Source organism: Equus caballus, chromosome 5 (genome assembly GCF_041296265.1).
Source record: "Equus caballus isolate H_3958 breed thoroughbred chromosome 5, TB-T2T, whole genome shotgun sequence".
Lineage (NCBI taxonomy): Eukaryota > Metazoa > Chordata > Mammalia > Perissodactyla > Equidae > Equus > Equus caballus.
This window is the reverse complement of record NC_091688.1, coordinates 31,816,940-31,831,651: the sequence shown is the minus strand read 5'-3', so window position 1 is coordinate 31,831,651 and position 14,712 is coordinate 31,816,940. Positions and strand designations below refer to the sequence as shown.

Genomic DNA, 14,712 nt, shown 5'->3' with positions numbered 1-14,712 from the left:
GACAGCAACACACTCTGCTGTGTAGCCGAAATCATAGTGACTGATATGAATTCATGTGGGTGTCTATTGTGTGTGGTGACAGCTAATACTTGTAGCGCTTTCAAAGTGCCTGTCACTGTTTAGCCCTCACCGTGACCAAATTGATGGGTGCAGTTATTGAACCCATTTTACAATTGAAGAAGCATAGGCACAGAGAGGGCAAATAATTTGCTCCAGGTCATTCAGTAAACAAACGGAGGAATTAGGATTTGAACCTAGACAGTTAAGGCCCAGCATCCGTGCTCTTGGCCACCCGTGCCTCCTCTCCTCTGCTAGAATTTATAGGGGATAAACATGGGACTTCCCTCAAAGACTGTCTCATTGGTGTCAATTATTTAGGTTTTTGGTAGTCTTTGGGTTTACTTGAAGTTGATGGTCTTCTGGAAAATGTAAAGTGTCGTTTATAAGTAATGCTTCAATGTTTTGTCTCAAGTTCATTTTTCAAAGAGCTTTTCAAGAACACAGAAGACAACGCTGAGCCATTAGGGACTAAAATCATTTAGTCCCATGTGATCATTTGTGGTATCAAAATGGCCATTGTATATTGAGCACATCCTGTGAGCTGGGCACTTTCTTTTTTTTAAAGATTTTATTTTTTAAAAAATTTTTCCTTCTTCTCCCCAAAGTCCCCCAGTACATAGTTGCATATATTAGTTGTGGGTCCCTCTAGTTGTGCCATGTGGGATGCCACCTCACTGTGGCCTGATGAGCGGTGCCATGTCTGCGCCCAGAATCTGAACCAGTGAAACCCTGGGCCACAGCAGCGGAGCACGCGAACTTAACCACTCGGCCACGGGGCCGGCCCCCGGGCATTTTCTAAACACCTTCCATGTGTTTCTTCACTTTATGCTCATAACTCCTCTCTGGGTGTGGACTATAATTAACCCCATTTTATAGAAGAGGAAGTTGAGGTTCGGGGCTGTTATATAACGAGCTCGCAGTCACACTGCTAGTAAGTGGTGGGGCTGGCATAGGAACCGAGGCAGTCTGGCTCCAGAGTTCATGTTCTTAATTAACCACCACTCCAGCGTCGAAAGACAGTTGGACTTGGGGTTAGGACACTCATGCCGGCTCTGCCAGAATGTCAACATGAGTAATGCTGGCCAAGTCTCACCATTTCTCTGCTTCTCATTCATTCATTCAACAACTATTTATAGCATACCTACCATGAGCCAGGCATTGTTAGCTCTGGGCACATACTGGTTGATAAGACAGACTTGGTCGTGCTCGTATAGTTTACAGTGGAATTGTCAGTTTCGTCATCTATAAAAGAGGAGAACTAAAATATATTAAAAACATTTCTTTGGCTCGGCCCAGTGGTGTAGTAGTTAAGTTCATGTGCTCTGCTTTGGTGGCCCGGGTTTGAGGGTTTGGATCCCAAATTTAGACATACACACCACTGCTCATCAGGCTGTGCTGTGGCGGCATCTCACATACAAAACAGAGGAAGACTGGCACAAATGCTACGTCAGGGACAATCTTCCTCAAGCAAAAAGATGAAGATTGGCAACAGATGTTAGCTCAGGGCCAATCTTCCTCACCGAAAAACAAAACAAAAAACAAATTTCTCATCCTTTTGAAAGCCCATGTCTCTTTTTATAAACACAAAACATTACGCCTTCCCTAATGTTCTTTGAAATTTTTAAGTGAGTGAAATGCCATGACTAAAAATAAATTAAAGCAATTATACTAGTGAGTAATTTTTGTTTAAATCACACAGGCCCTCGTTCCTACCCCTAGGGGGATTCCGATACACTGCCCCCATAAGACCGGGTATTCTTTCGGTTAAGAATCATTGGGATGGTATTCTCACTCTAACAACAAAGGGATCTACAGTTAAATTTTAATTGCTTTAAAACACTGGGGTTGCGTCTATTTAATTTGTGTTCATTCTTTCACCAGGTTTTAGCTCTTGGGTTTGTATGGCAAACAAAACTTTACTCATTCCTTTTACTGAAAACCTCTTTCCCCCACCAGGGCATTGTTGTGAGTCACGAGCTCTCTCATCCTCTGACATTTTCGCGTCCTGTTTATGGAGGAACGCCGAGGGACTTGTCCGTGTGTCTGGCACAGCAGGCCCACGGGCTCCTCCTCATTTGGTGGCTTTATGAGTTACCTGAGCTTTTGGCTCTAGGAAAGGTCTGGGCTGTTTTTACTTTGAGATTTGCATGGGGAATGATGCTTCACAGACCTCTTAGGAACACCAACTGGCTTATAAGTGCTCCCTGAAGACGGGGCTCTGGAAGGACTGGCTTCTCCAACACAGTGCCTTGCACTTGGTTATGCGTTACCTTCATGTCCTCTAAATGCTTCAGGGACTCATTTAGAAACTCTCAGCGATGGTGTCACCGTGCAGAGTAAATGAGCACGACGTACCTGCTGGTTGTGCTGAAGGAGTAGAGAGCAGGATTCTCTAAATTTTTTTTATTTTGACAAGAACACTTAACATGAGATCTATCTTTTTAACAGATTTGAATGCACAATGCGTTATTGTTGACTGTAGGCGCAGTGTCGGACGGCAGATCTCTAGAGCATAATCATCTTCCCTAACTGCAACTTTTTGCCTGTTGATTAATAGCTCCCCACTTCCCTTTTCTCCCAGCCCCTGGTAACCACCATCCCAGTCTTTGATTTTATGAATCTGACTATTTTAAATACCTCATATAAGTGGAATCCTGCGGTACTTATCTTTCTGTGTCTGGTTTATTTCACTTAGGATAATGTCTAATTATTATTGGAAGAATTTATTTGCTTGGGTTTTTAAAGGAGTGATAGGTGTTGTGAAAAAATGTAATTTAATTCAACAAATGTTGGTGCAGGCGCTATGCTTAGTGGCAGGTGTATAGAGATGAATAAGACCAGTGTCTAGCGACATCCTTGCAAATGTTTAACAATGGGCTCTGTGGGGGCAGGGGGAACCCTGATTTGTGGCATTTGCTGATTTCCATAGTGTAAGAATACTCTTACCGTGGTTGATTTCAAGCTACCAACATGGTGTCAACCTGCTTGCAGAAGTCTTGAAAATTTTCTAGTCAGCTCTCATAGCCTATGCAAGCTGGTCCTGTACTCTACTGCCAATGTCTGCTTTCAAAAAGTTGTCAGTTTAAACTAGGACATAGATAAATTGCAATGCAGTATGATAAGGGCAGAGATAGAAGGATGTACAAGGGGGCAAGGTGTCATGGAGGACAGTGATTCAGTTCCATGGTGGGCACATCCACATGGGGAGCTGCAGGGAGAGTAAAGATGTGTAAGGAAAGCCTGTAGGTAGGTGGAGACAGGGACTTTCAGAGCATCCCCATTGTCTTAAGCTCGAGGAGAGACACCTTGGCCTGACTTTAAGGTCCCTTGCAGTCTAGCCTCACCTTACCTGGCTAACCTTTTCTCCCACACTAACCGACACCAACTCTCCACTCTGGCCAGTCCAGCCCAGTCTTGGGAACATATTCTTGCCTTGGCTCACACCACTCTCCCCATTTGGAAAGCACTTTCCGCTCATCTCCATTTCTCTGCTTTCCTCATCCCCTTCAGGAACTCTTCCAAGTCACAGAAAGCACGAACACTGATAAAGTGGATTACATCAAAGTTAAGAATTTGTGTTCATCAAAAGTCATTGTTAAGAAAGTGAAAGGCAAACAGCAGAGTCAGAAAAAAATATTTGCAGCACTTATAACCAACAAAGGGCTTGCATTCAGAACATATAAAGAACCCTCGCAAATCACTAAGAAAAAGACAAAAGGGGGAAAGAGGCTTGAACAAGAACATCACAAGAGTGGATATCCAAGTGGTACATATGAAAAAATGCTTATCTTCACTAGTCATTGGGGAAATGAAAATTAGATACTACTATTCACTCACCAAAATGGCTAAAATTAAATAGACTTGCACTACCAAGTTTGTCAAGGATTTGGAGCAATGGAAAATAGCATACATTGCTGTTGAGAGTGGAAATGGATGCAATCATTTCAGAAGTATTTGGTAAAATTGGACACATACATACTCAATGTCTCAGCAATTATTGTCTTAGATATACAGCTCCTTCCCACACCAAAATACATACATATGCTCACCTAAAGTTACGTACTGGAGTGTTCATAGCAGCATCAATAGTAATGACTCCAAAGTGGAAACATCCAGACGTTCCTCAATAGTAGAAAATAAGTTATGGAGCACTCATAAAGCGGAATCCTATGCGGCTATGAAAAAGAATGAAGTGTTACTCTATATAACAACATGGATGAATCTCACAAATCTAGTGTTGAATGAGGTGGGCCAGACACAAAAGAATACAGATGGAATTATTCCATTTGTGTAAAGTTCGAAAGCAGGGAAAACTATTTATGGGGTTAGAAGTCAGTTTACTTGTTACCTTTGGGGAGGAGCAAAGCTGGTAGGGATTGGGAGGGTCGTGTGCAGACTCTGATGATGCTTTCCTCCTTGCCCTGAGCAGTGATGATGTGGGTATGTTCATTCTGTTATAATTCGTTGAGCTATATGTGTATGGTTTGTGTACCTTTCTGTGTGTCTTGTATTTTCATTAACTGAAAAAACAAAGGAGCTTCTGAATGAAAGTGTTAGAAATAGACATGAGTGTATGTTTTTCTAGACCACTTTTGTGTTTTCTCTTTCATCGTTTCCTATCTTAATGGATTTAGTCATTAAACAAAGATATATGGAGAGTGACCATATGCCAGGAGCTATTTTAAATACTGAGGATAAAACAGGGAACAAAATAGAAAAAAATTGCAGCTCTCATGGAACTCATATGGCGACAGAAAGGCAATTGAACAAACAGATACATAAAATGGCAAGTGGTGATAAATTCTATGAGGTAACATTAGCGGGTAAAGGATGGAGAGTGATGGAGCTGGGGTAAGGATTTGGGCACTGATTTGAAGTTATTGTACAGAGGGTGGTGGAGGAGACTCTGTGATAAGGCAGCACCCGAATGAGGGGAGAACAGAGTGAGCCTAGGAGGTACGTGGGGGAACAGCATTCCAGGCAGAGTCAACAGTGAGTGCAGAGGCCCTGGAATGGGGCCTCAGCTTCTCAAGCCAGAAACTTGGGCCTCCTTCTTGGCTTCTCTCTGTCTTCTTCACCCTCGTCTTCAAACCAAATCACCAATCCATTTGATTCCATACCTAACATCCCTTAATTTTTCTACTTTTTCTCCATCTGCCCAGTTGCCTACCAGGACAACAGTTTCTGAACTCTGCCTGCCCACTTCCCATCTTTTTGGTCCTCTGATGGGCCTCCCCTTTGTGCTCAGAGTAGATGCCCCACAAGACTTCTGCTTTCCTCCGTGGTCTCATTTCTTGCTGCCTGTGCCTGGCACTCCATGCTGGAGTAGACACCAAAATGATTGCGTTTCCCCAGATTCCCCTGAGTCCTCTGTGTCTGGACCTTTCTACACGAGGGTGCTTCTCCTCCAGCATCCTCTCCCTCCCCACCTACCCATTTCAGACTGCTCATCCCACAGGGCTTAGCTTAGATGTTGTTTATTCTGGGAATTGTTTCCTGCCTCTTAAATGTCAGCCAGGTGTCCTTCTAAGGGGGCCTCCTTGCACCCTGTGTCACCCCATCATTGCTGTCTCACATCATTCTGTAATTGCTTTTTATTTTTCTGAACCTCTCAATAAACTCTAACACACAAGTGGGAGGTAACTGTTGCTATTTTGTGTCCCAGTTCTTAGCTCAGTTCCTGACATTTAGAAATTGCACAATAAATATTAAACGAATGCATGTTGAGCTAGATCCCTGTGATACGACAAGAGTCTGGAAGTATTTTTATTAATAATTAATAGAACTATTTTACAGTCAAAACGATATTCATTAACTGACAAAAGCCAGACCAGCCTTGTGTTTAAGTTCTGGTTCCTGGTACTTTTGTGTTCCATAATTTCTCAAACTCGTAAATAGGATCTTTCAAATTTTAATATTACCTTATTTCACTCAATCGTATGTAAAGTTTCAATTCATAGAACTTTGAATCTCTCTGTGAAAAAATTCAAATGTCGAGCTCTAAATATCATGCTCTGACTGCAGAACAATATCATTATTGTGACTTATTTCTAGAGTTGAGACGTAATTTCTAGAAAAAAAATTCTGAGTCAAACTTTATGAGTTTTGTCAAGTTTTTGGCATGCCAGGTGGACATTCTTTCCAATTTGTCACAGCCCCTTCATATGGAAATGAAAGCTTTTAACATGATGAGAGAGTGAGGGAGACAAGAGAGAAAAAGAAAGCTGTTCTTCCCCCGGGGTTTATGCCTCTGGTGAGAAGTGACACCACATCCGCACTAGGTGTGAGGCGTGGAGCAGGGTCTTAAAATGGGGATGGGGGACCAACCCCATGGCGGAGTGGTTAAGTTCACACGCTCCTCTTCGGCAGCCCAGGGCTTCCCGGGTTCCGATCCTGGGCGCGGACATGGCACCGCTCATCAAGCCACGCTGAGGTGGCGTCCCACGTGCCACAACTAGAAGGACCCACAACTAAAATATACAACTATGTACCAGGGGGCTTTGGGGAGAAAAAGGAAAACTAAAATCTTTTAAAAAAAAGAAAGAAAGATAATCTTATTTATTTTTTATTTTTTATTTTTTTAGTTTTCAGTGTACAGATCTTTCACTCCTTTGGTTAAGTTTATTCCTAGGTCTTTTATTCTCTTTTATTATTATTATTATTGAGTTAATGATAGGTTATAATCTTGTGAAATTTCAGTTGTACATTATTGTTTGTCAGTCGCATAGTAGGTGCACCACTTCACCCTTTGTGCCCACCCCCCACCCCACCTATGCCCTGGTAGCCACTAATCTGTTCTCTTTGTCTACATTTTTAAATTCCTCATATGACTGAAGTCATACAGAGATTGTCCTTCTTTAACTGGCTTATTTCACTTAACATAATTCCCAAAAGAGAGATTAAATCTTATTTAATTCCAATACCAGTCATATAGGATTGTCAACAATAGATATCTGGAATGCAAGAATTTAGCTAGGAAAGCTTTATTGCTCATACAGTTTGCAAACTGGGGAGATGCAGCCTTGGAAAGAAATCAAAAGTACGCTCCGGGGAGGGTGTGAAAAAGCAGAGCTTTAAAAGGCAAAAACCGTGGACCGCAGGGGTTGTTTTGAAAGCCCTCTGATTTATTGGTTCCCCTATAGATACTGTGTTCTAAAATCAGCTATACAAGGCTCCTGGCCATCTGTCACGAAGGAATGCTCAGTTTCAGGCACAAGTTGGGGTTTTTCTGAGAACAGAGTATGTGACTGCACCTGGGTCCTGGCATGGCCACTTGACTCTGTTTTAAGGTCCTGGTTAGCCACACAGAATCCATTTTGTCTTTCTCTTTTAGGAGTCTTCTCTCTTTTTTTTAGTTGTACAGGATCAATACCATTATATCCCCATTTTACGGATGAGAAAATAAGGCTCAGAGAGGTTGAGTGATTTGCCCCAGGTTACACAGCAGGTCAGTGGTAGTGCTGAGCTATGAACCCATTCCCTCTGATTCAAAATGTGCAAGGCTCCTAATCCCTAGGCTCTACTGCCTCCCATACGGAAAAATAAATCAACCAACTCGTTCTAGAGCTAAATGCATCTTACTTTAGGCAATCTATTGCTGTGGACTATCCATGTCACCATCCACCCATTATGCTCCAGTCCTGGTTAAAGGGTAGGAGACAAGTGATGGCAGATTCTATGCAAATGTGAGCATCTGACCTATAGAAGACACTGAAATAATATCTTTTTCACCAAAGAGCACTAAAATAAGCTTCACCAAGCAAGGGTTCATAAAAGAAGATCTCTAAATTGTGGGTGGGGTGGATGAGCATTCTTTCAGAGCAAACAGAGTTCCTGCCTGCTGAGGAAGCTGTGATCCCAGAGAGAAGGAGAGGGAACAGCCGGCCCTCTTTCCCCAAAGGGCCGGCAGCCCCCTCTCTGGCCTCTGGGCTCAGTGCTCTGGCTGAGGGCGTGTTTGTTTGGCTGTGACTCTCTTCCTTCAGTTTCCCTCTCGCAGTGTCATATTTCATGAGCTCCGGGGCCGGGGCGAGACTGCCATGGAGCTCCAGGCTCCCCCGCCTGTTTTCGGCCTGAGCCTCTGGCTTTAGTCGCTTCCTCCTTGGCCAAAGCAGGGTGAGGGTTTGAAAAATGACACTGATTGGATGCACGTTTGGTGGGGGCGATTGCTGGAGAAGCACCTCACCAATCCCCAGCCCAAAATGAAACTGACAGCTACACCCTCCTGGTAGGGGCCCAAACCGCTGCCTTATTAAGAGAGGCCCCTTTCCTCTCCTTCCTCACCCACACACTTGCAGCTTGCCCAGCTCTTCCTGCTGAAATCAGAGGTAGGCCATGTGTCCCACAGCCTTCTTCCCTGCCCACGCTTTGTACCCAGCCACTAGTTTCCTCTGCAGTGGAAAGCCCCCGCTTGTCTAACTGGATTAATCCTCTGCTTGAGGCTCCAGAATTTACTTCCCAATTTCTGGATCTTGAGTCCCTGTCCTTCGTAGCCCAGAATCTCCACTGGCCTGCTGAGATTGCCCTGTCGCAGAGCCCTCGCCTCGTCCCACCCCTCCTCCTTTTGCTGAATCCCCCCCGTCGTCACCACTCTGGGTGGGGTGGGGTGGAATTGACGGGGACACATGCGTCTGGAGTCTGATCATCATCTTGGGCGGGAGAGAGCCCAGTAGAGAAGTAATGACATATTTATGAGCAACTCTCTCTGTTCCTTTGTTTGTTGAACTTCATAGAATTCATGGATTAGGCTTACTGGGGAGAGTGTGTGTTTCTTAGAAAAGATAGAATTAGAGACAGTTTTGAAGAACAACCAGGGGCTGCCTCCCAGGAGAGCTCAATGATTGGAGTCAAAGTGGTCTCCTGGGTAGGTCATAAAATTCAAGTCATGAGAACCCCCTGGCAAGTAATTGAAACTGCAGAATCTCACACAGTCATTTGCTGAAAGCTTAAATATCTCTATAAGATTCTAATGAATGTAGCATTAGCTTTACTCAGAGAAATACATTCCAGGGACGGAGAGAATCTGACAGCTTTGCATGCTAACCTGGACTTCTTCTTGTTAGAGCAAAGGCTGTGGGGCTTTCTGTTTGTTTCTAGTATGTTTGTTTTTGCTGCCAAGGTGTTGCAATGTCATGATTATTTAATACATATGAGCCCGAGCCACATAGGAGGGGTAATCAAAATATATTTACTATGAAATGAGACGAGCTCCAGTTGTTTAAACAGCTCCAGTTGTAATAATAACAGCTAAGGCTTAAGGCCAAGCACTGTTCTAAGTTTTAACTCATTTATTCCTCGTGATGGTCCTTTTGGGGAGTCCTGCTGTTAGCAACTCATTATTTAGAGGAGGAAACTGAGGCACGAGTGTTACATAACTTGCTTAAAATCACACAGCTTGTAAAGGTCCGAGCTGAGACTTAACGCCAAGCGTCCTGGTTCCAGAGCCTGTGGCTCACCCACTGAGCTCTCCTGCCTGCTCTGGTTGTAGAAGGAGGGCTTGTCTCATCAGATGGGCTAAAGGAATCCATTTCTACTCCTGAGAATCTGTACTTATTGATCATAAAGATAGCAGCTACCAACCCAATAAATTCCCTTTGAGACTGAAAATAGAATCTATTAATTTGTTGGTGGCTGATATTTGCAATTTATCTTCTCGTCTCTGTGCATTAGAACTGTCCCCTTAGAACACTTTGCTGAATGAAACTCAACACTGGGCCAGCCGACTGAGGGGGAAACTGAGAAGGTAGGATAGTTGAGAAGGGAGAAAGATCAGACAAATATCAAAGCTCTGTGGGATGCTGTGTACAAGCAGAACAGCCCAGGGATTCAGCTTTCAGAAGCTGTCCAGGTAGATGCTCTGCTTACCAGAGGGGATTCGCCCCTTCCCGTGTTCACACTTGAGGCTGTTCAAAGCATCAGAGCGGGAATGACGTGTGCCTCATTCAAGGTGCCTAATCCTGCTGCCCCTTCAGGCCAGCCCAGCACAGAGAATATAGTTAACTCCCCCTTCCTTCTCCTTTATTTTCACTCTCCATGTGCCATGGTGATTAATTTTCAGGGGAGAGGGAGGAACAGTGCCTATCTCAAGCTGGGTTGAGATCCAGCTCTCTGATTAGGGTCGGGCTATCCTCTGCCTGCCTCTCCTCCAGCTCCTGCTGTGTGGGCATGGCTCAAGCATCTTCAGGGCCAGGAGAAGGTGGCCATAAGGAATGTTCCCACCAGCAGAAGATGTCTGCTGGGAGGCTGGAAGGCACCCTGCAACTCACAGCTCTCCTTTCAAACTACAGAGGAGTCTGAGGAGCCGTTTAGAGGGCTCCTCCCTAATTGTTTCCTTTGCTGGATCTGGAGGGCTTCTTCCACATGTCATGGCCTCTTAAGAATGTACTTTATTCCTAGAAGCCTGTCCTGGGGGTTTTCAGAGGAAAAGGAGGAGAGATCAGTAGGTTCTCCCAAGCCTGAAATTGCTCTGATTCATAGGGTGAGGAGATTTTAATCTGTAATCTTTTGGGAGTTTTGGGTACTATGACAATATTCTCTGGGGCTTTCCAGATCCTTATTTAACCATGATTATCTGCAACAGGATGCTCCCATGGCAGGATATGCAGGAGAAGGTTAACATTGACTGCTGACTTATGTCAGTGTGCCATGATGCCTGTGAACGTGGGAAGAGGGCAAGGAGATTTTGAGAACTGACTAGAGGCATTTGGATTTCTCAATGTCTTCTCAAAAACTGTTTGCTGAATCGCATTGAAATATCTCATCAGCATTATAATTCTAAACACTGGTGTTGCTGGGTGGTGTACTGATTTGATGATTGCCTTCATAAGATCTATGTTGATTCTGCTTGCATTCATCATTTCAATTCTACATTAATTCTGGACCCTTCTCCCACTTCCCCAATATCACTCATCTAAGAAATTGTGCTTGCCCTTTCCTGCGCTGCAAACTCAATTTCTGTGAAAAACTATCATAGTTGCTCTACTTTGGGATTGTTTACCTTTATGAACATTGGTTTTGAAGACTATGGAGTGTTGTTGGAGAACAGTTTGAGGCTAAAAGTGATTATGTGATCTGGTTCCTACAAACTGTCCATCTGGTGGCTGGATACCGTTATGCCATTCTTATTCTTGCTTGGTCCATTTGAAGCTTGAGAAAATAAAAGCAAAATGTAGAGTAACTTCCGTGTATTCAACTTCTCTTAAGTTCATTTTTCTTCTCTTTCTCTAAGAACCACTCATTATTTCTACGAATACCATCAATTTTATACAAGTGAAAACCTAGTTTTATTTTTTTAAAGATTGACACCTGAGCTAACAACTGTTGCCAATTTATTTTTCTCCTGCTTTTTTCTCCCCAAATCCCCCCAGTACATAGTTGTATACATTAGTTGTGGGTCCTTCTAGTTGTGGCATATGGGATGCCGCCTCAACATGGCCTAATGAGTGGTGCCATGTCCGCGCCCAGGATCCGAACCCAGGGCAGCCGAAGCGGAGCGCACGAACTTAACCACTCGGCCATGGGGCCGGCCCCTGAAAATCTAGTTTTAATTTCATAATACTATGGGTATAAGAATGAGAGCCAAAGTTCTATGGTAAAATTCCTAGACATAAGTGCCAAATTTTTTTTGGATTTGTGAATAAACAGTTTAAATAACACTCAGAAAGCTCTTCCTCCTAATTAGCTTCTGTTTTCACCTTGTCCTGTTATATCAGTTGGTTTGTGACTCAATTAGTCAGGAAAGTGAAATCTATGTATGCCATGACCATAATCACAAGCATTTTTAGACAAATGTTGTTACTCATGACAGAGCTTCGTTAAACTGCCGTGGACCACACAGAAGTGGCATCCAGCACATTTGCAGTGAAAATGACTTTGCCCTGAGCCTGTCTCTCACCACATTTCTTGCTTCCAATATTACAGTATTCTAACCTAATGATTTGCTTTCCTGTTTCATCCTTAGCTCCCCCCTCACTTGACATGCAGTAGCAACATCCTGGCACCCACTGGCAGCAATGTCTTCTGCCTCTCTGGGTAAATGTGCCCCTTCTTATCAGTCCTGGATCCTATCCCCAGGCTCAGGAGCTTGTGAGTCCTATGGCTAACAGGCTAGATACTTTTGTGTGTCATATCCTTTTTCAGGAAGCTATGTCAAGGATATCATGCAACTTATTTGAGTGCCATATTGAAGATTCACACCCAGGGGAATATTTTGTTCCTGGGCAGCCTGAGACTCTGGGACTCAGGATTACATGGATAGTGTTGAGCCTTTGGAATTTTTAGCATATTATTTTCAACTTGGGACCCTGGTGTACAAGCAAACCTGTACACAAGAGAAAGTAGTCGTGTAGAAGGATGAGCATGCCTGGGTTGGGTCATTCTTTTACTAAACATGTTAGAATGTGCATTCTAACCAAAATTTTAGCAGCAGTGGAACTTTGGGACTCTAATATTGGAATTTGGGGTGATGAAAAGCCACTGAAGGAGATATTCTTGAGAAGATGCAGCTATGAAATGTTACTCAGTCACTAATCACTTGCAGGGCACTCTGGGGAACAGGCCAGAGTCCATGCTCTCAAACTGCTTACAGCTACTGGGTAGAGATAGAAAATGAAACTATATGCTGTGTAATTAAACCAGTGTTTTCTCTCCCATATTCTGTCTTCTATGTATGTTGTAGTGAAATGAAATAGGAGAAACACTGAGCAGTGTTGGCTTATGTTTCAATGGTATTCAAGACCCTGATAAATAATTTAGGATTTGGGGAGACCAGGACATGAGAGGAGGAGCTGAAAAACACAGGTAATTTACCAACGGATGTCCATAGATTAAAACATTTGAATAGCTAGGATTTTATGACTGACCACAGTAGATGTAATTATTCTTTACGACTATTAAGTGGCATTAAATGGGCTGACCACATTTTCTTGGAAAAGTGATCAGTTTTGCCCTCCGGATCTCAAATCTGACTGAAGCTCAAAGTTGCTTTAAACAATTTAGCTATGCTAGAGCATAGTCCTGATATGCTCCTTTTGCCACAGAATAGGAACCAGATGGCATATGCATTAGACAGAAAGTAGCAATGACCAGCTCTGGCGTCTGCACGTGGATGTATTGTGAGCATGTGAGAGTGTCAGTGTGTCTACAAGCCACATGACTCTTGGGCCATAAGTTATCATTATGTGAGGCTTCAAATTTGTAGCAGTATGAATAAGTAGTTCTTTCAATTCATCAGTACCTCTCTGTCCTCTGTGTCAGGTTACGTTGTTTTTGCCCTCCGACGAACAGACACATAGATTATTAAAATTGGAAAGGATTTCAGAAGTTAGCTAGCCCAGTCTCCTGGATAGAAAAGGACTCTTTCCTGCACTCCCCTAAACAATATGATTATGTAGCCTCTACTTGAACACTTCCACTAATGGGAAGCTTGTACCCTCACAAAGAAGCATACCCCAATTTTGAATGGCTCTGAGTTTTAGGATGTTCCCTCTTATTTTTGGTTGAAATCTGCCTCTCTGTGACTTCCGGTGTTATGATTGTGGAGCTTTCTTGTATGGTCTGAATCCCTCTGCTTCAGGACAGTGCATCACATATTTGGAGACCATCAGCTCCTCGTGGAGTCTTCTTTTTGCCAGGTGAAACATCCCAAGGTCCTTCAGTGAATCTTCTTGTTGTATTCGTAGGGAAACGACTTCTCCCCTCTTCCCATTGGGAGTGTATTAAGCTCCTTGAACCTGTGGATCCTGGAGGTTCTGCTTCCTTGCCACAAAGCCCAACACACCCTCTCTGAGGGCAGTCTCCTTCTACTTGTTAGTCCCAGTTGTACAATTTTGAGTTCTTCTCTTTCTCCTCTCTGTCTTATTTTCCTTCCCAGCATTCTCATCACACAGGCATTATTGTGCATAAAGTACTAAATCGTATTCCTTATCTTTGCTTCTTTGCAACTATTATCATTCTGCCTTCCTTCTTGGATTATTTTTTCCGTTCTCCTTTGAAAAGTTTTGACTTCTCCCATTAGCTGGAGCAAAGAGAGACACTCTTTAGGTCCTTTTCTTTATCCTGCAGCTATAAAACTACATTCTATTTACAGCCCATGAAACCGGTGAGTTCAAAAAGACCGAGGGGCTGGCCCAGCGGTGCAGTGGTTAAGTTCTCACACTCCGCTTCTCGGCGGTCCGGGGTTTGCCGGTTCAGATCCCTGGTGTGGACACGGCACTGCTTGGCATGCCGTGCTGTGGTAGGCATCCCACATATAAAGTAGAGGAAGATGGGCATGGATGTTAGCTCAGGGCCAGTCTTCCTCAGCAAAAAGAGGAGGATTGGCGGTAGTTAGCTCCGGGCTAATCTTCCTCAAAAAAAACAAAAAAGACCGAGAATGATGTAAAGTCTCGTATTCACTCTCGATTGTGTCAAGATTGTCTACTCAACTAGATTCATACGTGTGACTCTGAGTATAGACTGTCGGATGTCTGTCACTACCAAAATCTCTGAGCATGTAGTTTGTGGATGTGGGCTTGAGAATAGGTGCTTCCACATGCAGTGCTAAATACTTCCCAACTATTTCAATCTTACGGATCTTATTCTCCTTTCAAGAGCTGTAGTGCTTTTACTCCCTACCACAGAATTTAATCACATGGACTTTGGTACTGCTCGTTATCC

General features: G+C 43.5%; 1 protein-coding gene across 6 annotated transcripts in view; it reads left to right on the top strand.

Moving 5' to 3' along the window:
* The window catches only part of DDR2 (discoidin domain receptor tyrosine kinase 2), a 152,791-nt gene that overhangs the window by 65,621 nt on the left and 72,458 nt on the right, over positions 1 to 14,712 (top strand). For 2 of the 6 annotated variants that reach the window (XM_001492516.7, XM_070266807.1), the window contains exon 1: positions 8,271 to 8,384. The exons of the other annotated variants lie outside the window; for them this stretch is intronic. The gene's annotated coding sequence lies outside the window, so the exon portion shown is untranslated. Of the gene's footprint in view, positions 1 to 8,270; positions 8,385 to 14,712 lie in introns of those variants that run through there. 6 annotated transcript variants of the gene reach the window in all.